General features: G+C 47.2%; 1 long non-coding RNA gene across 2 annotated transcripts in view; it reads left to right on the forward strand.

Moving 5' to 3' along the window:
• Positions 1-670: 670 nt before the first annotated feature.
• Positions 671-20,290, forward strand: part of LOC144680362 (uncharacterized) — a 195,222-nt gene continuing 175,602 nt past the window's right edge. For both annotated transcript variants that reach the window (XR_013576550.1, XR_013576549.1), the window contains exons 1-2: positions 671-720; positions 1,641-1,725. This is a non-coding gene — a long non-coding RNA (uncharacterized LOC144680362). The remainder of the gene's footprint in view (positions 721-1,640; positions 1,726-20,290) is intronic.

Raw genomic sequence — 20,290 nt, forward strand, 5'->3', positions numbered from 1 at the left:
CACATGACTCATGTTGCGGGCTTACCATCTACCACTGTCTGTCATAACTACTGTAACTGGCCATAGGGAAGCCCATCAAAAAGATTTTAGGTTGATCTACTTCCTAGACTCCACCCTAATATGTTATAAAGGTTGGAGTCTGTTTCACAGATATAAGGCATCTTGGAATTCAAATAATGTTGATAAACTATCCAAACTATGTCAACATATTCAATGTATTATTGCCTTGTAACAAGATCCAGTCGATATGCTGTCCTACAGAAATTATATTTGGACCATAATTCCTAAGGATCAGCCACAAATTATTTCTCAATAAACTTGCTGCAATAATGTCACAATAATCAATCTTTCATTTTGCACATTGTTCATGTGTAAACAACACAACGGGGGCCAAATGTTGGAATCTATACTAAGAGACACTATCAACAAAAAGTAGACTCAAAATTAAATAAAATGGACAGTAAGTAACAGGTAGAATGCAATTCAAGGCTGTAATCTTAGCTTGGAGCTCAGATGGTAGTTATAAACTGATGACCTTTCGCTTATTTACTACATACTTTGAATCCCTGAATCAAGTTACTGAGTGTAAGCTTAGCTCAGTGATCACACTCATGCGTCTGGGTCGGAAGGATATAGGTTTGTAGTCTGACTCCAGGACTTGAACAGTGCGGGTCTGGCTGGCATGCACTTGGCAGGCTGCACTTCGCTCGGGACTTCAAGGTTTGTTTGCCTACCTTGCTTCAGCACTCGTGGTCATCAGCGCCAGGCTTTACAGACAGCGCCACATCACTTTTAGGGGGGCCCATGACAGGTCTCTCCCTGAAAGATCAGGCATATGTGGATGGCTTTTCACTGGCTACAGGGCTAGAGCTTGCTTGGGGAAGGGGGAGAAATGGCCTCAGACAAGAGAAGAGGCTGCAGGGTGAGGGCTGTACTGGGGAAGGGGGTATCCCAGGGTGTGTGTGGGGGCACATGATGATCTGTGCTAGTGGCTTCAAGATGGCTGTATTTTAAATGTGGTGCCTGGCGTGATGAAGTGGCGAGGTGAGGGCGTGGCAGGTGAATCAAAGCCATGGAAGCAGCGTGTATCCCGGGAATGCATAATTAATGCGGCTAGTTTAGGCCAATACAGCGTGAAAAGCCACCATGGCAGCCGGCGGGTAAAAGGTTGTTTCTCCTGCCCGCTACCGCACTTAGTGCAAATCTGAGACGATTTCGCCCATAGAATCATAGAAAGATACAGCAAAGAAGGGGGCCACTGAGCCCATCATGCCTGTCTAGTTCTTTGGTAGAGCTATCCAATTATTCCCACTCCCTTGTGAGGGAACCTGTAGAAAAAATCTGGCAAGTCTCGATCGAATGTCTAGGTCCCTGTCTTCCAAGTGAAAGAAGTGAATATGATGAGTTTAAACTGGTCTGTTCAGATGATGCAAAAGATCCAATGGCACTGGTAGATATTCCTCAACCAAAGGTGGATGAAATGATCACTTGCTGTATGAGACACCTTGTTGTGCGTAAGTTGACGAATGCATTTGTGTACTAAACAACAACGAAAGCACGTCAAAAAGTAATTCATGCATTTTGGGGTGTCCAGAGGATCTGAGAAGTTAATAACTCTCAACTATTCTTTTTTCTTTCAGTTCCATGAGACTGAAGAAGGCCAAACAGCTCCTGGGTCAGAAACAACAGAGGTTTGTGTGGCCAAGACCTCCCTAGTACGGTCAGGTGAGTTGTTGCTAATTCTCAGTGAAACAATAAGGGGAGTAACATGCTGATGCAAGGTGCTTGTCTTGGAGAGAAAACATTGGCATCAGCTGGGTTATTCCCCTTGAATTGGGCCTCTTGCTGGCCAGTCACAGAGCACATTTGATGATGGAGATAAGTCCATAGCCTGCGATGGCTGTAAGTACAATAACAAGAAAGAAACAAGGCAGGGTGGGATCTAAGAAAATATTTGTTTAAGGGCAGAGAATATAACTTTAAGTAGTTAGTGTTTTAGGAAAAATTCTTGTTCGTCTCTTCCAGAGACATTACACAGATTTGTTTTCTGATTGATCATGCAATTAATTAATGTTGAAATGCAGCTGTTCTTTGGCAATTTTTTTTAAAATTCCAAGCTAATTGTTTAATATAAAGAAGATAAATTACATAGGCTGAAGATCTAAATAACAAACGAGGGAGGTAGAAAGAGGGATGAGGTCCTGCAACAAGAATTTAGGGAGTTAGGTAGCAGATTAAAAAGCAGGACCTCAAGGGTTGTAATCTCTGGATTACTCCCTGTGCCACGTGCTAGTGAGTATAGGAATAGGAGGATAGAGAGGATGAATGCTTGTCTGAAGAGATGTTGCAGGAGGAAGGGCTTTAGTTTCCTGGATCACTGGGTCTGTTTCTGGTGAAGGTGGGGCCTGGAGAAGTCAGACGGGTTGCACCTGAACCGGAACGGGACCAACACCCTTACGGGGAGGCTTGCTAGTGCTGTTGCGGGGTGTGTGGTTTAAACTAATTTGGCAGGGGGATGGGATACAGAGTGGAGGTATATTAGGAGGTGATGCACAGCCAAATATAGAAGAGAAACTAAGTCAGTCTGGAAGGCAGAGCAAATATAGACCTTTTAAGGCACAAGGGAATAATGCAAGGCTGGATTACATCTATTTTAACGCAAGAAGTCTTACAAGTAAGACAGATGAGAATTGAGGGTGCTGATTAACACATGGGAATATGATATTGTTACTATCACAGAGCCATGGATGAGGGAAGGGAAGGACTGGCAGCTCAATATTCCAGGGTATAGAATCTTCAGGTGTGACCAGGCGGGAAGGGGTGGGGGGGTGGGGGGAGGTGGTGGGGGGGTGGGGGGGGTGGTGGTGGGGGGGTGCGGGGAGCGGATGTAAAAGTGGAGGCAGCATTGCACTATTAATCGAGGAGTCAATTACTGCAGTGAGGAGGGATGGTATCTTAAAAGGTTCCTCAAATAAGGCCATATGGGTAGGACTTAAAAACAAAAAGGGAGGCAATTACTTTGCTGGGAATGTACTATAGGCCTCCAAACAGTCAGCTGGAGATAGAGGAGCAGATATGTAGGCAAACCTCAGAGAAGTATAAAAATAATAGAATAATAATAGTTAGGGGATTTCAACTTGCCCAATATTAACTGGGATAATCTTAGTGTCAAAGGCTTAGAGGGGGTGGAATTCTTAAAGTGCATCCAGGAGAGCTTTTTGAGCCAGCACTTAGAAAGTCCTACAAGAGAAGGGCGGTACTGGACCTAATCTTAGGGAATGAAGCTGGGCAAGTGGTAGAAGTGTCAGTGGGGGAGCATTTCAGGAATAGTGACCACAACTCGGTAAGATTTAAGGTAGTTTTGGAAAAGGACAAAGATGGACCGGAAATAAACGTCATGAATTGGGGGAAGGCCGATTTCAATATGAATACAGGATCTGGCCAAAGTGGACTGGGAGCAGCTATTTGTAGGAAAGTCTACATCAGACCAGTGGGAGTCATTCAAAAAGGAAATAGTGAGAGTTCAGGGCCAACATGTTCCTATAAAGCTGAAGGGTAGGACCAACAAGTCCAGGGAACCCTGGATATCAAGGGATTTAGAGGCAAAAACAAAAATAGCTAGAAAAACTCAGCAGGTCTGACAGCATCTGTGGAGAGGAAGACAGAGTTAATGTTTCGAGTCCGTATGACTCTTCATCTCAGTCCTAAATGGTCTACCCCGTTTTTGCTAGTGCTTTTATCTAAGGGATATAGGGGATTGGATAAGGAAAAAAAGGAGGATTATGGCAGATAGAGGGCTGAAAACAGTGGGAGCCTGAGAGGAGTATAAAAAATGTATGGGGTACTTAAAAAGTAATTAGGAGAGCGAAGAGGGGGCATGAAAACCACTGGTGGGCAAAATAAAGGAAAATCCCATGGCATTTTATAAATATATTAAGGGCAAGAGGATAACCAGGGAAAGAATAGGGCCAATTAAGGATCAAAGCGGCAATCTGTGTGTGGAGCTGGAGGATGTAGGTGAGGTTTTAAATGATTACCTGATCTGTGTTCACTCTGGAGAAGGACAATGTAGGTGTAGAAATCAGGGAGGGGGACTGTGATATATTTGAACAAATTAACATTGAAAGGGAGGAGGTATTAGCGGTTTTAGTGGGCTTAAAAGTGGATAAGTCCCCAGGCTTAGATGAGATGTATCCCAGGCTGCTATGTGAGGCAAGGGAGGAGATTGCAGGAGCTCTGACACTAATTTTCAAATCCTCCCTGGCCACAAGACAGGTGCCAGAGGACTAGAAGACAGCGAACATGGTACCATTATTCAAGAAGGGTAGTAGGGATAAACCCGGTAATTACAGGCCAGTAAGTCTAACATCAGTGGTAGGGAAACTATTGGAAAAAATTCTGAGGGGCAGGATTAATCTCCACTTGGAGAGGCAGGGGTTAATCAGGGATAGTCAGCATGGCTTTGTCAGGGGGAAATAATGTCTAACAAATTTGATTGAATTTTTCGAGGAGGTGACTAGTTGTGTAGGTGAGGGTAGTGCAGTTGATGCCTGTTTTAGACAGCTGCCAGGGATGCCTGAAAAATTGTTCGTCCCATTTTGTGTTTTTCAGGCATTACTGGGATACAGGGCATTCTTCCCAAATTCGGCCCTTGCTGCTAACGTTTTGTGCCTGACAACAGACATCAATCTTGAGATTTTGCTGTACGATTATTAGCATATGAACATTTAATTACATTTGCTTGTGTTGCTTTTGTGTTTGTTTGCAAATGAGGCATTAACTTTTAAATATTTAACAGGCTAATGCCCTTGTTAAAATAGCAAAGGAAAGCTCATGACCATATTAATCATTTGTACACTATACTCACAATGTGTAATTTGAACGAGTACCACCTTCACTTATGGCAATATCAGTAGATTATTGATTATTTGACTTATTTTGGCGCTTTAAGACATTATTCGATCTAAGATTCATGGATGTGCAAGTTAGCAGAATGTTAGCAGAATTGCGACAAACCAACGTGTAGCAAATTATGAAACCACAGCAAGGGCAGAATTTGGAGGTTGATGGATGGGCTCAGTTGGCAGGCCCCAGAGCGGCTATAAAACGCCCTGCCTTCTGCGATTGGCCACCGAACTCGATTTTACGCTGGTGGGCCAATTAAGACCTGCCCAGTGTGAAACGCGGCTCCTCATTGGTCAGGAAGGGGCGGGTGCCTGTCAGTCACTGGGTCCAATGGTGACCCAGCACCAGTTAAAAATCGCACAGGCACCCCCTGGAAGAATTTCTCCTTTGCATTGTCAATATTCAGGTTATGGAGTCGAGTGTGGCTGGACACACCAGGCGGGAGGGCAGGTCGGGTGAGCACCCGGCTCCCTACTTTTCGGATGACTGCCTCGCGATCCTCCTGGAGGAGGTGGCTGCCAGGAGGGACACCCTTGTTCCCAGAGATGGGAGGAGGCGGCCACTGCACCTCACAGAGGGCATGGGAGGAGGTTGCAGCGCTGGTTAGCAGCCATGATGTGGTGCGGCGCACATGGTTGCAGTGCCGGAAGAGGTTTAATGACCTGCTACGCTCAGGAAGGGTGAGTACCATGTTGGCATGGGTCAGTGCGCAGAAGTGTTAAGGTGTGGCCGTCCCCCCCGTAGACCTCAGGAGTGTTACAGTCTGAGTGCCAATTGTCAATGACGCCAGAGCTGGCCAAGGGGATGTGCCCTGGCTGCTTGGACTGAGTGCCTTGCGGCTCGAGGGCCATGACTTGGATATGCCCTGCAATGTGTCCTTCAGCTATGGCGCTGCAGGTAGAGAGTGGACTAATCAATGCTCCTCTGTCCTTTCAGGAGAAGACAAGCCATAACCAATTGGAGAGGTCACGTACAGGCAGAGGCCCAGCCAACCTGCTGCTGCTGACCAGGTTCGATCAGGATACTCTTGAGCTAGAGAGCTGGCACTCTCCATGTGTAACTGGGCGTGAAGAGGTGAGGGTGCCAGACAAAGGTAAGAGCGCAGTGCACAGAGGTAAGAGTTTCACAACCATTCTAGTGTAGTGTCTTCATTGGTGGCAGCCTCAAACCTGGAGTCCCCATTGACCGTTGAAAGATGATAGCACCGTGATGCAGATCTCCATTGTCTCACCAGGGTGCCTGGCATACACAGTGACAGTGTGATTAATTTAACTAATGACATGTCATTTTTCTCCCTTTTAGATTCACCAGTATGCACTCGCTCTCTGGACCCCGAAGGACCAGCCCTAATGCCAGAGGACCACGTGGGCTTCATTTGCACCCGCTTCACATCCGCTCTCTGAACCAGGCACCAGCGCAGATACCAGCACCTTGGTGGGCATTAGATTGGTGGCTAGAATGTCGGTGCACATTGGTGAGAGCACTTCACCTCGCTTGAGGTGTAGGTGGAGGCAGAGAGTGCCCAGGGCGCCAGCCGTCAGAGGACTGCTGGGGACCAGAACAATGCTGAGTCGAAGGCAGATGATGACCCTCTGGAGTCATCCATTAGGCGGCAGATGCTGGATGTCCAGCGGGATGTGCAGGAGGTTCTGGTAGGGATCCATGAGGATCTGCGTGCCATGGTCTCTGTTGTGGTGGAGTTCATGCAGAGCATGAGCACTGCATTGACCCTCATGGCCGAGTGCACTGCCTCTTCCAATGAGACCATAGTGACTCTCATGGAGAGGCAGCTCCAGGGACAGAATAAAGGGTTCCTGGGGCTGCGCTTGGACCTGCAAGCCCTCACACAGGTAATGACCTCAGGTGGCAGATGGATGAGGCACCCAGTACCCCAGTTAGGTGCCCAATGGTGAGCAGGGAGGTCCAGAGTGACCTCATATTGGCGCACGAGCTGCTTGTCATCTCTGCGGGCTCCCCTCAGGGCTCTCTGGATAAGGGCAGGAGCTCCTCTGCCCCCCTGCCAGTGACCATGGCATCTGATGAGGCTGCGATGACTGGGGAGATGCCAGCTGTGGCATTGGCCGCTCCCTCCCAGGCGGGGCTAGCACAGGCTCCATTGGCCAGAGGACGACCACCAAGAGCATCAAGGCCAACAAGACAGCAGAGTCAGCAAGCTGTCTCCAATGCCAGTGCAAGCGAGGGGGTGGTGGGGTGGCGGGGGAGGGGGCACGGGGGACCAAGACGTTGCACACGGAAACGAAAGTTAAAGGCACCAAGGGCACAAGAGGGACAGTTCACGGGTGGTTTGCTGTTCATTTATGTTTGGTGTATATGTCTGCTGGTGTGGACATCAACACCAGTAATGGTAATATCATTATGCATTCAAAGTGACAATAACATTCAATTTGTTTTGGTTCTGATGGTCTGAGTATGCTTCACCTTTTTCTTTCTGGTGTAGGGTACGCCGGTATGTAATGCTGGACGTGAGTGGCTGGATACTTTATTGCACAGACATTGAGCGGACTTTGGGTGCAAATGAAAGAGTCACTTCAGACAGCCAGGTTAGAGGCAGCAGCCTCTATGTGGTGGAAGCAGATCTTTGGTAGCGTAGCTGAGGGAGCATTGGATCAAGGTGTCCCTGGTGTCCTGCCTCCATGGAGGTTACTGAGGTCTGCCTCCATGCCCTCAGCATTCTCCTCACCGTGCTCCACTTCTGACTCACTACTGGATTCATTTTCTGTGGCCTATGCAGCTGCATCAAGATTTTATTCCTCCAGTGGGACCCCCCTTGCCAGTGCCAGATCGTAGAAAGCATTGCATGCCACCACTATCAGTGCAGTGACACCTGCTCTGGGGGGTATTGTAGTGCACCCCCTGAATGGTCCAGGCATCGGAAGCACATCTTGAGAAGACCTGTGGTCCTATCTACCACCGCCCTTGTGGAGGCATGGCTTGTATTGTAATGCTACTCTGCCTCTGTTCTTGGGTGGCAGGGAGGCGTCATGAGCCACCTCTTCAACAGATAGCCCTTGTCACCCAGCAGCCATCCATCCAGTCGGGCTGGAGCACTGAAGAGCCTCGGCACCTGAGAGTGTCTCAGGATATAAGTATCATGGGAGCTGCCAGGGTACCTTGCACAGACTTGCAGAATATGCATATTTTGATCACACACTATCTCCATGTTCATGGAGTGGAAGCCCTTCCTGTTGACGAAGGCACCTGGTTGACCTGCTGGCGCCTTGATGGCCACATGTGTACAGTGGTACATGTGTACACATGGCACCCTGGACTCGGGGGAACCCAGCAATCGCTGCAAAGCCTCAGGCTCACTCAGCCTGGCTGGCCTCATCTGTACGGTAAAGAATAAAGGTCAGTACCCATCTGAACAAAGCTTCTGTGACCAGCTTAACACAACTGTGGACAGCTGATTGGGACACTCCACACAGATCCCCCACTGAGCCCTGGAAGATGCCGGAGGCATAGAAGTTGAGGGCCACTGTGACCTTTAGAGTCACTGGCATGGGGTGTCTACCCACACAGTTGGAGCTGATCTCAGGCCCAATCATCTGACAAATGGAGGTCACAGTCCCCCTAGAGAGGCGGAGCCTCCTTCGGCATTGCACCTCAGACATATTGAGGTAGCTGCATTGCCGCCTGTAAATCCTGGCAGCAGGATAGTGGTGTCTTTTGCAGCACCTTACACCTTGGACTACCTGCTGGCCCTGCTCCCCATCTGCCTGCACCTCTCCTCCCACAGGTCCCACCCCTGGTGGCTGCACTGGAACACGTGGCCTCCTCTCCCTTCTGCTCCTCTCTTCCTCCTCAGAGGAGGCGCCTCCAGCAGAGACCACAATCCCTATTACCAGGGTAATGGAAGACCGCCTGATACCTGGAAGGGCCCACACGTTCTGAATCCTCCAGGGGCCTTGCAGCTACTAATGAGTCCTGAATTGAATGCTAAGAATGAAGCCCCAAACAGAGATGAAGCCGCCAAGTACCAAGAAGCAACCAGCAGCAAACAATCTCCAAAATTCCTCAGTACTCACAATGGCAATGCTGCTGACACTTTTTATCCCACTCTCGGATGAGATTTTTGATATTCACAGAAGCACAGAATTTTAATGGCACAGGAGGAGACCATTCGGCCCATCGTGTATGCACCAGCTCTCCAAATGAGCATTATGACTTAATGCCATTGCCCTGCCTTTTCTCCGTACCCCTGCACGTTGCTTCTATTCAAAAAATCATCTAATGCTCTCTTGAAAACCTCAATTGAACCTGCCTCCATCACACTTCCAGTCAGTGCATTCCAAACCCTACCTACTCACTGTGTGAGAAAGTTTTATCTCACGTCACATTTGCATCTTTTGCAAATTACTTTAAATCTGTGCCCTCTCATTCTTGATCCTTTTATGAGTGGGAACAGCTTCTCCCTATCTACTCTGTTCAACCCCTCATGATTTTGAACATCTCCATCAAATCTCCTCTTAGCCTTCTCCTCTCCAAGGAGAACAGTCCCAACCTCTGCAATCTATCTTCGTAACTGAAGTTTCTCATCCCTAGAAGCATTTTTGTAAACCTCTTCTGCACCCTCTCCAACGTGTTCACATCCTTCCTATAATATGGTGCCCAGAATTGTACACAATATTCCAGCTGAGGTCAAACGAGTGTCTTATATAAATTCAGCATAGCCTCCTTGCTCTTGTACTCTATGCCCCTATTAACAAAGCCCAGGATACTATATGCTTTATTAACCACTCTCTCCACCTGTCCTGCCACCTTTAATGAACTATGCACATATGCACCCAGGTCTTTCTGCTCCTGCACTCCCTTCAAAATTTCACTCCTTATTTTACATTGTCTGTCCACGTTCTTCCTACCAAAATGCATCACCTCACAATTAAATTGTCGACTGCCTGCTTTGCCCGTGCGACGAGCACAAAATCGCACGGGCAACATAAGATACAGCTTAATTGCCTTTTTAATGGCCTTAACTGGTCTCGTAATTGATGGAGGGCGCGGCTCCGCCTCCCGCTCACGCCTGCCGAGCGAAATATCGCGTGCTATTTTACACTCGAGCATGTCGGGTGCGCGCCCGCATGCTGAGCGAAAAATTCTGGCTCAACATATGATTTGCATTACAGTTTATGAACTTTTTGCTATATCCAAACGTAAATTTTACAAAATCCATTGGACATTGGCATCTACAGAGTCACATCTAAAGATTTAAATTGGGCACCACTAAAAGCCCTTAAAGAGGCAGTCACAGTATTTATTACCATGTGGAGTTCCTGTTTATTTGGTGAGGGTTAAAATTTACAAGAGATGTAAAAGACAGAATACCTAATGGTTCAGCTGCATAAATCACAAGCGCTGATCATGTCTGCGGTCTGAGTGGCACGCTTTATCTCTTACACCAAAATGTAATCCTTTTATGCTGAATTTCCCAATTTCACACATCAGTAGCTGGTTGAACACAGGCTTTGTTTGCGATGTCCCAAATCAATCGAAAAGTAAGGTTTTATTGAGAAAGAAAAAGAAACCTGCTAAAAAGAGGCACCTCGCTGTGTCGGGTTGAAGACACCAATGCACACTGGAATTGATTGGCTGAGTAAACACTGAAGACAATGAACTTCATCTCACTAAACACCTGATGACACTTTAAAGCAGCCCTCCTCATCCCCTCTTTGACAGATTGGTCACAATTAGACCTCATTAGCACTATTAACAGCCATCAATTTTTCCAGCGCCCAAGCTCATTCTTTGTGGTTCTCAATTGCCTTTTGTGTGTGACTGTGAGGTTATCCATATTGTGCATTGAATCCCTTCCTTCAGTGCTTTTATCTCTCTCTCTCTCTCTCTCTCTCCATGTGGCGACAAACTCGAGACTGCAGTTGCAGGGATCTGTGGATGAGCTCCGCGGTTTAAGTGAACGCCTGATCGCACAACCAATTAGGCTCATTTGATGTCACAGAATCGCCTTCTTTGGTGTTAAAACCCCATGTCAAACACAGTGCCTATGCTCATTTGTGGTGCAAAATGAGATTAACAGAACAGCTGCAGCAGGGTGCATGCCTGCTGGACAACTTAATTGTGAAGTTTGAAGGGCCATCATGAACGAGAGTGTGGAGATCTTATCGGGTCTGCTGAATTACAAGTGCTATTTATTAAAAGTAATCCCTAATAAATGACAGCAAACTCCTGTGCAAGTGTAAAATTCAAGCATTGAATAGTCCTTTGAGTTGGGTTGGGAGTGGATAGAAATCAATCAAAACCCAATCTGACAGAAACGAGGAAAGAGGTCAGATCGCTGAGCCACCATGACATACTTTTATGCTGCTTCATTCAAAGAGGATTGCTCCTGTTCTCTGCTTTTAGGGGTGGGGGGACCGGGGAGGGTTGAAATGAAGCCCCTCATTTTATCATGAATTGAACAATGAAAATTCTGCTGGTGATACCGGTGGCCTGTGGTGAGTGCTTGAATGATATGTTATGGATGCATGTCAACAATGATGAGGACGTAGGGCTGGCTGCCAAAGTCAGTAGCTGCATTATACCCTGTGTTTATACGACTGAGCTGCTTACAGTGAAACCTATACTTCTGGATGGATTTGATAGCAGCAGGGGATTGTGCATCCACACAATCTACATATCCGTAGTAACAGACTGTGAATATATAATTAATGCAAAGTCACTTTTGAGATTGTGCTGCGGTGTTTCCCCAGCAGTGCACCAGTGGCCTATGTGGAAAGGCTGCCAACTCCCAATGCCTGTAGCCAGTCCAACAGAAAAGCTTACTTTCTGCAATAATGCTCCTGGGGTGAATTTTATGTAGGAGAGAGGGGGTGTATTGCTCATTGCACCCCACTCCAGCTATAAACGTCAGTCAGTAGCTCGCTGACTTTAAGAAGGGCTGCCCGGCTGCAATAACATGCTGGGGGTGGCCTTAACAAGTCAAGAGAGGAACTTCCACCCCTCCACCACCCGAAGTCCTGCCCTCAAGACCTGCCGGCCAATCTGATTGGCTGTCAGGTGAGCAGCCCCAGCAACACCAAAATGCAGTATATAGCCTCAATAAGCCAAAGCGGGAGGGCTGGCCCATGATATGGGGGTCAGCTCAGGGGTCGGTGGGCAGGCGTTGGGCCAATCACCTGTTTTATTTTATGTGCCCGACAAGAGGCCATAAAATGTACCCCCTCCCTCCTTTCCCCACCATTAAGGTTTCCCACAGCAGTGACTTTTGATAGCTGCTAGCAAGTGGAAAACCTAGTTCCAGGATAGTTTCAAGATTTTGCATAGAATTACATCGAATTTTACAGCAAAAAAACAGACCATTCAGTCCAAATGGCCTATGCCATCTCGCATCCCTCTTCAGCTAAGACTATCAGCCCATCCATCTCTGTCAGAAAGTGTGCCCGATTGTGTACTTACATCACTGGAGTGAGGGAGCAGATACCATGATGGCAACGCCGCTGTTTTCACCAATACACAATGCCAGGGTGCCCTTTTAAGAGTTCTAATGAAGGGTCATAAGACCTGAAATATTGGGCTGGATCTTCCCCTCTGCTTCAAGAAATGCGAGTTGAGCCGTTTCCTAATTTCATAATCCTGAACCTATCACCTCCTCCCTCTCCCACAGAATTTTTGTCTCTGTGTGAGATAGGCAGGCAAGGTTCAGGGCTGCTGCCTCCTTAGGCAGGCCCAAGGCAGTGACGGTAACAGGTGGGTGCTGAGGCAGGCTGATTAGAAGGCCTGCCTTGGCTTCCTGGGACACCAGCCCAATCTTTTCCATGGCTGTTAGTCTCCCTAACCCTCACCCCTCTATCAAGCTCTTAGCCATCTGTTTTTTCCAGATGGCTTCATTATAAATGCTTGGCTGAGCTCCAAGAATGGCTAATGCACTTAGCTCAACATGGATCTGTTGATATATCTTGCAGAGGAGTGCAAGCTTTGTTTGATTGACATCTTTATTACTTTGTAATAAATTCTTTAATGTGCTTTTTCAATGCCCATTTGTTTATTTACAAAAGATTCAGAGGTGTGACAGATCGACAAGCCCACATCGGCAGTGACCTCAGCAGGTCAACGCCAGTGTGAGACTTGGATGAGGCATCTAGTCACTCTGCAAGGTGCCAGTCCATCAATGGTGAGCAGGGAGTTTCAAACCAACCTCATGCTAATGGATGAGCTGCATGTCTCATCTGCAGGCTCCTCTCAGGGTGCTCCAGACAAAAGCAGCAGCTCTCCCACCCCTATGCCTGTGTCCATTGCATCTGATGAGGAAGTGACAACTGAGGAGTGCTCAGTTATGGTGCTGCATACTCCCTCCCAGGTGGTGCCTACACAGACTCAGCCAGCCGGAGAATATCTGCCAAGGTCATCAGGGTTGATAGGACATCACAGTCAGCAGGCTGCCTCTAATGCCACTGCCAGTGAGGGTGGTTGGGTGGGGGTGGGGGGGGGGGGTGGGGTGGCACAGGGGTGGTTGCACCAAGGTGCAGCTCTCGCAAGCAGATGTTTAAGGCACTGTAAACACGAGAGGGGTTTTCATGGGTGATACAACTTCAGGTAATACATGTTCTACGTACAGATTGTGTTAATCACTAAGATTTCACTATGTGTTATGGCCTGAACGTGCTTCATGTTTTTCATAGGTGCTTGGTATGGGAGTGGCTTGTGGCAGACATGAAGGGCAGCAAACTTTGTTTCAGAGCTCATTACTTGAGATAAGGGTGACAGGATGTCTCATCAGGAACATTCAGTAAGGAGGTGTCATCCTTGTCCTCACTTTCAAGCCATGCCTTGGATGCCTAGCTGAAAGAACAGAGAATCAAGGCTTCCCCTATTTCCCTGCCTCCCATCAGGTTCCTCACTTCTGCAGCCATGTCCTCACCTTGGGACTCCTCCGGCTCCTCCTCAAACCCATCACTTGAGTTGTCCTCTGCGGCCTGTGGAGCTGCCTCACTGTCTTCATCCTCCAATGGGATCCCCCTTGACAGAGCCAGATTGTGCAATGCACAGCACACAACGGCAATAAGCGAGACGCGCTCTGGAGGGTATTACAGTGGTCCCCCGATCGGTCCAGGCAGTGGAACCTCATCTTGAGCAGCCCAATGCTCCTCTCAATTACTGCCCTTGCAGAGCCATGATTTCTATTGCACCCCATCTCCACTTCTGTCCTTAGGTGTCTGAGTGGCATCATGAGCCACCTTTTCAGGGGATAGCCTATGTCACCCAGGAGCCAACCATCCAAGCGAGCTGGAGTGACAAAGAGCCACAGGATGTGCACATCATAGGAGCTGCCAGGGTATCTGGCACAGGCCTGAAAAATCTGTGTCCTGTGGTCATGAAAAATTTGGGCATTGGTGGAGCAGAACCCCTTTCTGTTGACAAAAGCACTCAGCTCACCCGCTGGCACCTTTATGACCACATACGTGCAGTCTATGGCTCGCTGAATGTGGGGAAACCCAACAATTGCAGTGAAGCCTCTGGCTCGCTCAGCCTGGCTGGCTTCGTTGGTGTGGAAATGAATGAAGTTATTGACCCATCTGAAGAGGGCGTCAGTGACAAGCTTGATGTAGCTGTGGGCAGCAGATTGGGAAACACCACATAGATCCTCCACTGAGTCCTGGGAAGAACCTGAGGCAGAAAGTTCAGGGCCGCTGTTACCCTAAGAGCCATTGGCACAGGGTGGCCGCCTACACAGCTTGGAGTGATCTCTGGGTCAATCATCTGACATCTGGAGATCACAGTCTCCCTGGAGAGGTGGAGCCTCCTTTGCCACTGGACCTCAGAGACGTTCAGGCAGCTGGAGCGCTGCCTGTAGGCTCTCGCTTCAGGATAACAGCATCTCCTGTGGACCCTTCTGCCTTGCACTTCCTGCTAGCCCTGCACCCCCTCTGGCTGCATCTATCTTCCCACAGGTTGCAATATGGGACGCTGCCTGTGGACAGGCTTCCTTTCCCTTCCGGCCCTCTCCTCTTCTCCAGAGAAGGTCCCTCCAGCAAAGTAGACAATCCCCATTTGCTGAAATAAAGGTGGCACAGGATGTGCACTGAAGCCTCTAAAAATGCTTGGAAGCCAAAGAGTCCTCTAGAAAACACAAAATGTAATGAACTATGTGAAAACACCTCCAACCAGCTCTCACCTAAACTCCTATTACTCAAATTGCCATGGCTCTGGTCGACTTTTATCCCGCCCTGGATTGAGTTTCAGTTAAGAATGTGATGGCTGCCTGGCGAATAGCCCGTGCGCTGACCGCAAAATTGCATGGGCCACGTAAAATTGCTGACAATTGCTTTTTTTTAAGGGGCTTAATTGCCCTTTAATTGTCAGCGGGCGCACTCCCGGCTCCTGTGTGTGCCCACCGACTGTAATATAGCATGACAGCACGATGACATTGGGACGCCCGCCCGACATCTTCTCGCGCAATTTCACCCGAGTTCAGGTCTGCCGCGTGCCCACTCCAAGAGCGTAAAATCCTGGCTTTAATGATCGCTATCATGCCAGGATTGGTGTCATGCAAACTTCCGATGTATGAGTTCTTAATCAAAAGTGACATTGTGTAAACAAGGAGAAATATACATTTCCACCAAACGAGCTCCTCGTTCACACCTCTTTCTCCATTAAAGTGAGGCAAGCGACTGAGCTGATCCGATTGTCAGTGTCTCAAGCACTTCAGCTGATTCAGCTGCTGCTCCCCTCACTCAGCAGCACCGCATACCATTTTGTCAGGAACCCGTTGTTTAATTCAGTCATAGGGAGGATGAGCAGGCACGTGTCAAAATAATGAGAGCAGCAATTTTCTCTAGATATTTCTGCACTTGGTGAAAGGCCATTAGGTCATCTGCTGTGTGTTCTGTAAAAAAAAGTGAGTTGTCAAATTATTTTTTGGTCTGCAGACATTCTATACCATGTTGCATCTCACTCCCCAGCTGTACTAAGCATTCTGTATGCTGCTGAGAGTGGAGAATATTAAAGAAGCAACTGGTCTGAGGGGTCCTCGCCCAGCTGAAGTCTAACATTTTATGGCATGTGCCATAAAATGCATCTAAGTGACATAACATTTTTGGAGCTGTACAGTGGACTGGAATTATACAGCCCATTTGCACTGCTCTATAATCAGCCAAAGCAGAGCTCCTTGCATGAGTGAAGGTAAGAACATAAGAAATAGAAGCAAGAGTAAGCCATTCAGCCCCTCGAGCCTCCCCCGCCATTCAATAAGATCATGGCTTATCTGTTTGTGTTTTGATTTCCACATTCCCATCTACCCCCGATAACCTTTGATGCCCCTGCCTAACAAGAATCTATCTGCCTCTGCCTTAAAAATATTCAATGACCCCGCCTCCACCACCTTCTGAGGCAGAGAATCCCAAAGTCTCACCACCCTCTGAGAGAAAAAATTTCTCTTCATCGCTGTCCTCAGCTCGACCCCTATTTTTAAAACAGTGCCCCCTAGTTCTGGACTCGCCTGCGAGAGGAAACATCCTCCCCACGTCCACCTTGTCAAGTGCTTAAAGAAATAGAACTCTCCTCACTGGCCTCCAACTGCTGCTGAAGTCGTTAAAAGAGTTGACCATCCTGTTAACTGTTTTCAATCATTCAAAACTCAGGAGGAAATTTTATCTGTGGGTTAATGATAATGAAACATGGCATGTGACTAACTTAATGAGTGAAAGACAATTGCACCTGTTCTTCCTGTTCTAAGCTCTGGGGCAGCAATTTCCAGCCCCGCCATGGCGGGGGAGGGGCCGTAGAATGTGGCAAGCCGTCCAAAAGTCCATTGGCTTTGGCTGGACTGTAAAATCCCGTCAGCGTCAATTTCCACTCCTAGTTTCTGTTTTCCTCACAGTCTGAAATGTGTTTAAAGAGAGCAGCGAAGAAATGCTTCTGAGAATTCTGTAATAGCTGCGGAGGCTTATTTAAAGGCCTATGTTGTTTTATTGCAGGAGGTTTGGAAACAAAAGGTGCATCTAAACTCTTGTTCAGGATAGGGGTTAGTCATGTGAAGGAAGGACAAGATCAGTACAGCTAGGGATTGTTTTCGATCAATAATAATTAGCAGATTTATAGCTGCTGCAGGGGATTCACCTGCATTCCCCTTAGTGACTCAAACCTTGATTTCACCCATTTTGCTGGGATTTCTAATGGCTGGGACATTCCACTACGCCTGTGGGTTTCTGAAACTTTGGGGCAGATATTTGCCTTCACTCACTTCACTATCCCTTATAACCTTTGACTCCCTTATCAATCAAGAATCTGTCTAACTCAGCCTTAAAAATGTTCAATGATCCTGCCTCCACTGCTGTCTGGGCAAGAAAATTCCACAGACTAACGGCCAACTGAGGGAAAAGAAATCTCCTCGTCTCCATCTTAAAATGGGTACCGCTAGTGGTGAGCTGCAGGCACCATTCACAGCCTCAGAACCATCTCATTGATCGTGGGGCTGCAGCATGATCATGCTGTCGAAAACATTGAACGCAGTGCTCAGGAGAGTCCTGTGGTGGGGAGTGGGGATGAGCAGAGGCCCTCAAATTTTATGTAGGGTCAGCCTACTGACAGGGTAAGGGTGCAGAGATGTGCTCTACAAGGTGAGGAGAGGCAGTCCACTAGTATAGTGAGGGTAAAATAGGCATATCCTGGAACTCAAAACAAGCTCACATGCTTAGAGGAGAATTATTCATTTGGTTTGTGAAATCAATGGGCTGGAGACTAGGTCAATTCAATAATGGGCAGGCAATCCATTCTGTCAGGTTAGCAGCCAGGCAGTGATCCCACTGTCTCAGTCAATGAATGCCAGTGCTCCCTCCTCTGTTGCTGCCCTTTGTCCAACATATCAAACAAAATTTGTAAAAGCCATGTTGCTGTGTGGACTGAAACACTGTGGGGGTAAATTTCATCTTCACCGTGTGAGTGGTGATCTGGTGAAACGGATTGTCCACCTGTTGTGGAAGCTGCCCGAATTTCATCCCATTGATTCCAAGTTTCAGCTGCTGGAATGCTCCCGTATGATTTCATACTGGCTTCAAGATAAAAGGGGACTGGGTGAAAATGTTGGACAATTTTATAGAATGAAACTGATTTTCCAGATGGATGCATTGAGAGGCCCTGCACAGCAGGACAGTACCAGTGCACCTGTCAGGCTAGTATCTTAGAGTGAACCTGTTACACTTCAAGATCTCGATACATTCAGAACTGAGCCCGATAGACATAATCAAGTGATGCCAATAACTTCAGCTTGACCAACATCATTAATGAGATCCGTAATTACTAAAGGACTGATCTGGAGCAAAAGTATTTACAGTAAATGGTAATTATGATCACTGCCAATAACTAATAAGGATAATGTGTTTTTGCAAGTTATTTTTGATAGTTTTGTTGTGTACATTTTGACACATTGCTGCTTTTTTTAAAACACAGTGCATTATTTTCATCCTCAGAGGATTAACAGCATGTTGTAGAATATGCTGTTATTGTAATAAATATAATTTAAAAAAAATTTTATGTGCTACTAGGCTTTTTACTGACAAAATGCAATTTAATATTCCACTTTTTTTTTTAAAAAACGAAGCAACACACAGTCTGCTTTAAGACGCCTGACAACCTTAGGACTGGATTTTTGCAAAGTCAGACCCTGACTTGGGAGAACTTTAAAAATAGCAGGCAGATACAGAAGACCTAACCCTGTTTCTGACAGGTTTTATTTTTTGCTGCTAGGGGAAAGGAGATGGGGAAACCCAAACTCAGCAGGGTCATGTGAAATTAGTGTTAAGTTGAAACAGACTCCATTTTTGCTATTCCACTGGCCTTAACCCCCAGTGTGGGAGTCACAAATTGATGGAGTAGCCGTAACTACTCTTGAAGGGCAGTTAAGGTCTGTTTAAGTGTCATAATCTGAAGTCTTTTAAATTCATAGCCCTTTAAATATGAAAAAGTAGGTTGAAATCGTCAACTAGAGTTAAAAAAAATGCCCTCTCCTGGACATCTTTAACAGGCCTCTGGTGTAGGTTAGAAATGCCATTGCCACCTGTTCCTGAAGTTTCAGCTGTTTTCTTTATTGACATTTCCCAATGGTTGTTATTACAGTTGAGATCATTATAAATGCTTGGCTGAGTTTCAAAAGTTACAAAAGCAACTATCACAGTGGGGTGGAGCTGAGTTCACATTTTAATTGACAGTTTAAAGAGCCTATTAAAGGATTAGCTGTCTTTGATGTGGTTGCTGAATAGAAGTTTGTTTTTATAACAGATTGAACACTTGGGGGGATTTAAAACATTTGAATAGGTTTCAAGAATGAGAGATTTTTCAATGTCAAATTAATATGAGTGAGAGCACTATTAGATTATTAGAATTTTAGTTATTTTTTCATCTCCACATGGCTCCTGAGGTCTGCCCATTGTGAATACTGGGTGAGTGGTCATGGAGGTGGCTTGGGAGTATGGGGTGGCATGGGTTGGCATGGAGGGAGCATGGGGTGATGGGTGGGTGGTGAGAGAGTATGAGGGATGATGGACAGAGGGCCTAACAGCATCTAAAACAACTGCAACACTGTCACAGAGAACTAGGGTGCACCTTCTAACCAGCCCGCTTCAATACCTGCCCGCCCATGTGGCCATCTATAATCTGCTTCTGAGATCGACTGGCCCAATTCTATCCTGCCTCCTCCTCCCCAGAACAAAAATTGGGGGCAGAATTTTGCCGTCAGTGAGCAAGGGGCGGGGACCGCTCGCTGACACATAAAATGATGCGGGATGATGTCGGGAACCCCTGACGTCATCCCGCCCCATTTAAATTTTCAGGAAGGCGGGGGCACAGCAAAATCAGCTGTGCACCTGCCGACCTGTCAATGGCCAATTGAGGCCATTGACAGGACCATTTAAACAATTAAAGGACCTGCCCGTCCAACCTTAAGGTTGGCGGGCAGGCCAGGAGCCCCGGGGGCAAATAGAGAAAACATGAAACCTCATCCATGAGGTTTCATGCAGGGTTTTAAAATTTTTAATAAGGTTATTAAGTTAATTATGAACATGTCCCATATCATGTGACATTGTCACATGAGGGGGACATGTTAGGGAAATATTTTTTTTCTATTTTTAATATTTTTAAAAGTGTCAGCGATCTCCCTGAGGCAGCACTTAGCCTCAGGGAGATGTGCACATGCGCGAAAGAGCGCACTCTCGCTTTTGGGGAATCCCCACCCCACCCTGTCCGCACAGGAAGTGCATAGTGCTGCCTGCCGGACGCCATGCTGGTCGGGCCTTAATTGGCCTGCCCACGTAAAATGGGGGCGGGGCTCGCTTCTCCAGCAGGAAATGGCTCCCTGCCTGCCGGAGATTGGGTTGGGCTCGCCCGCCCGACAGGCAGAAAATTCTGCCCTGGGTGTAGC

This window comes from Cetorhinus maximus, chromosome 5 (genome assembly GCF_964194155.1).
Source record: "Cetorhinus maximus chromosome 5, sCetMax3.hap1.1, whole genome shotgun sequence".
NCBI lineage: Eukaryota > Metazoa > Chordata > Chondrichthyes > Lamniformes > Cetorhinidae > Cetorhinus > Cetorhinus maximus.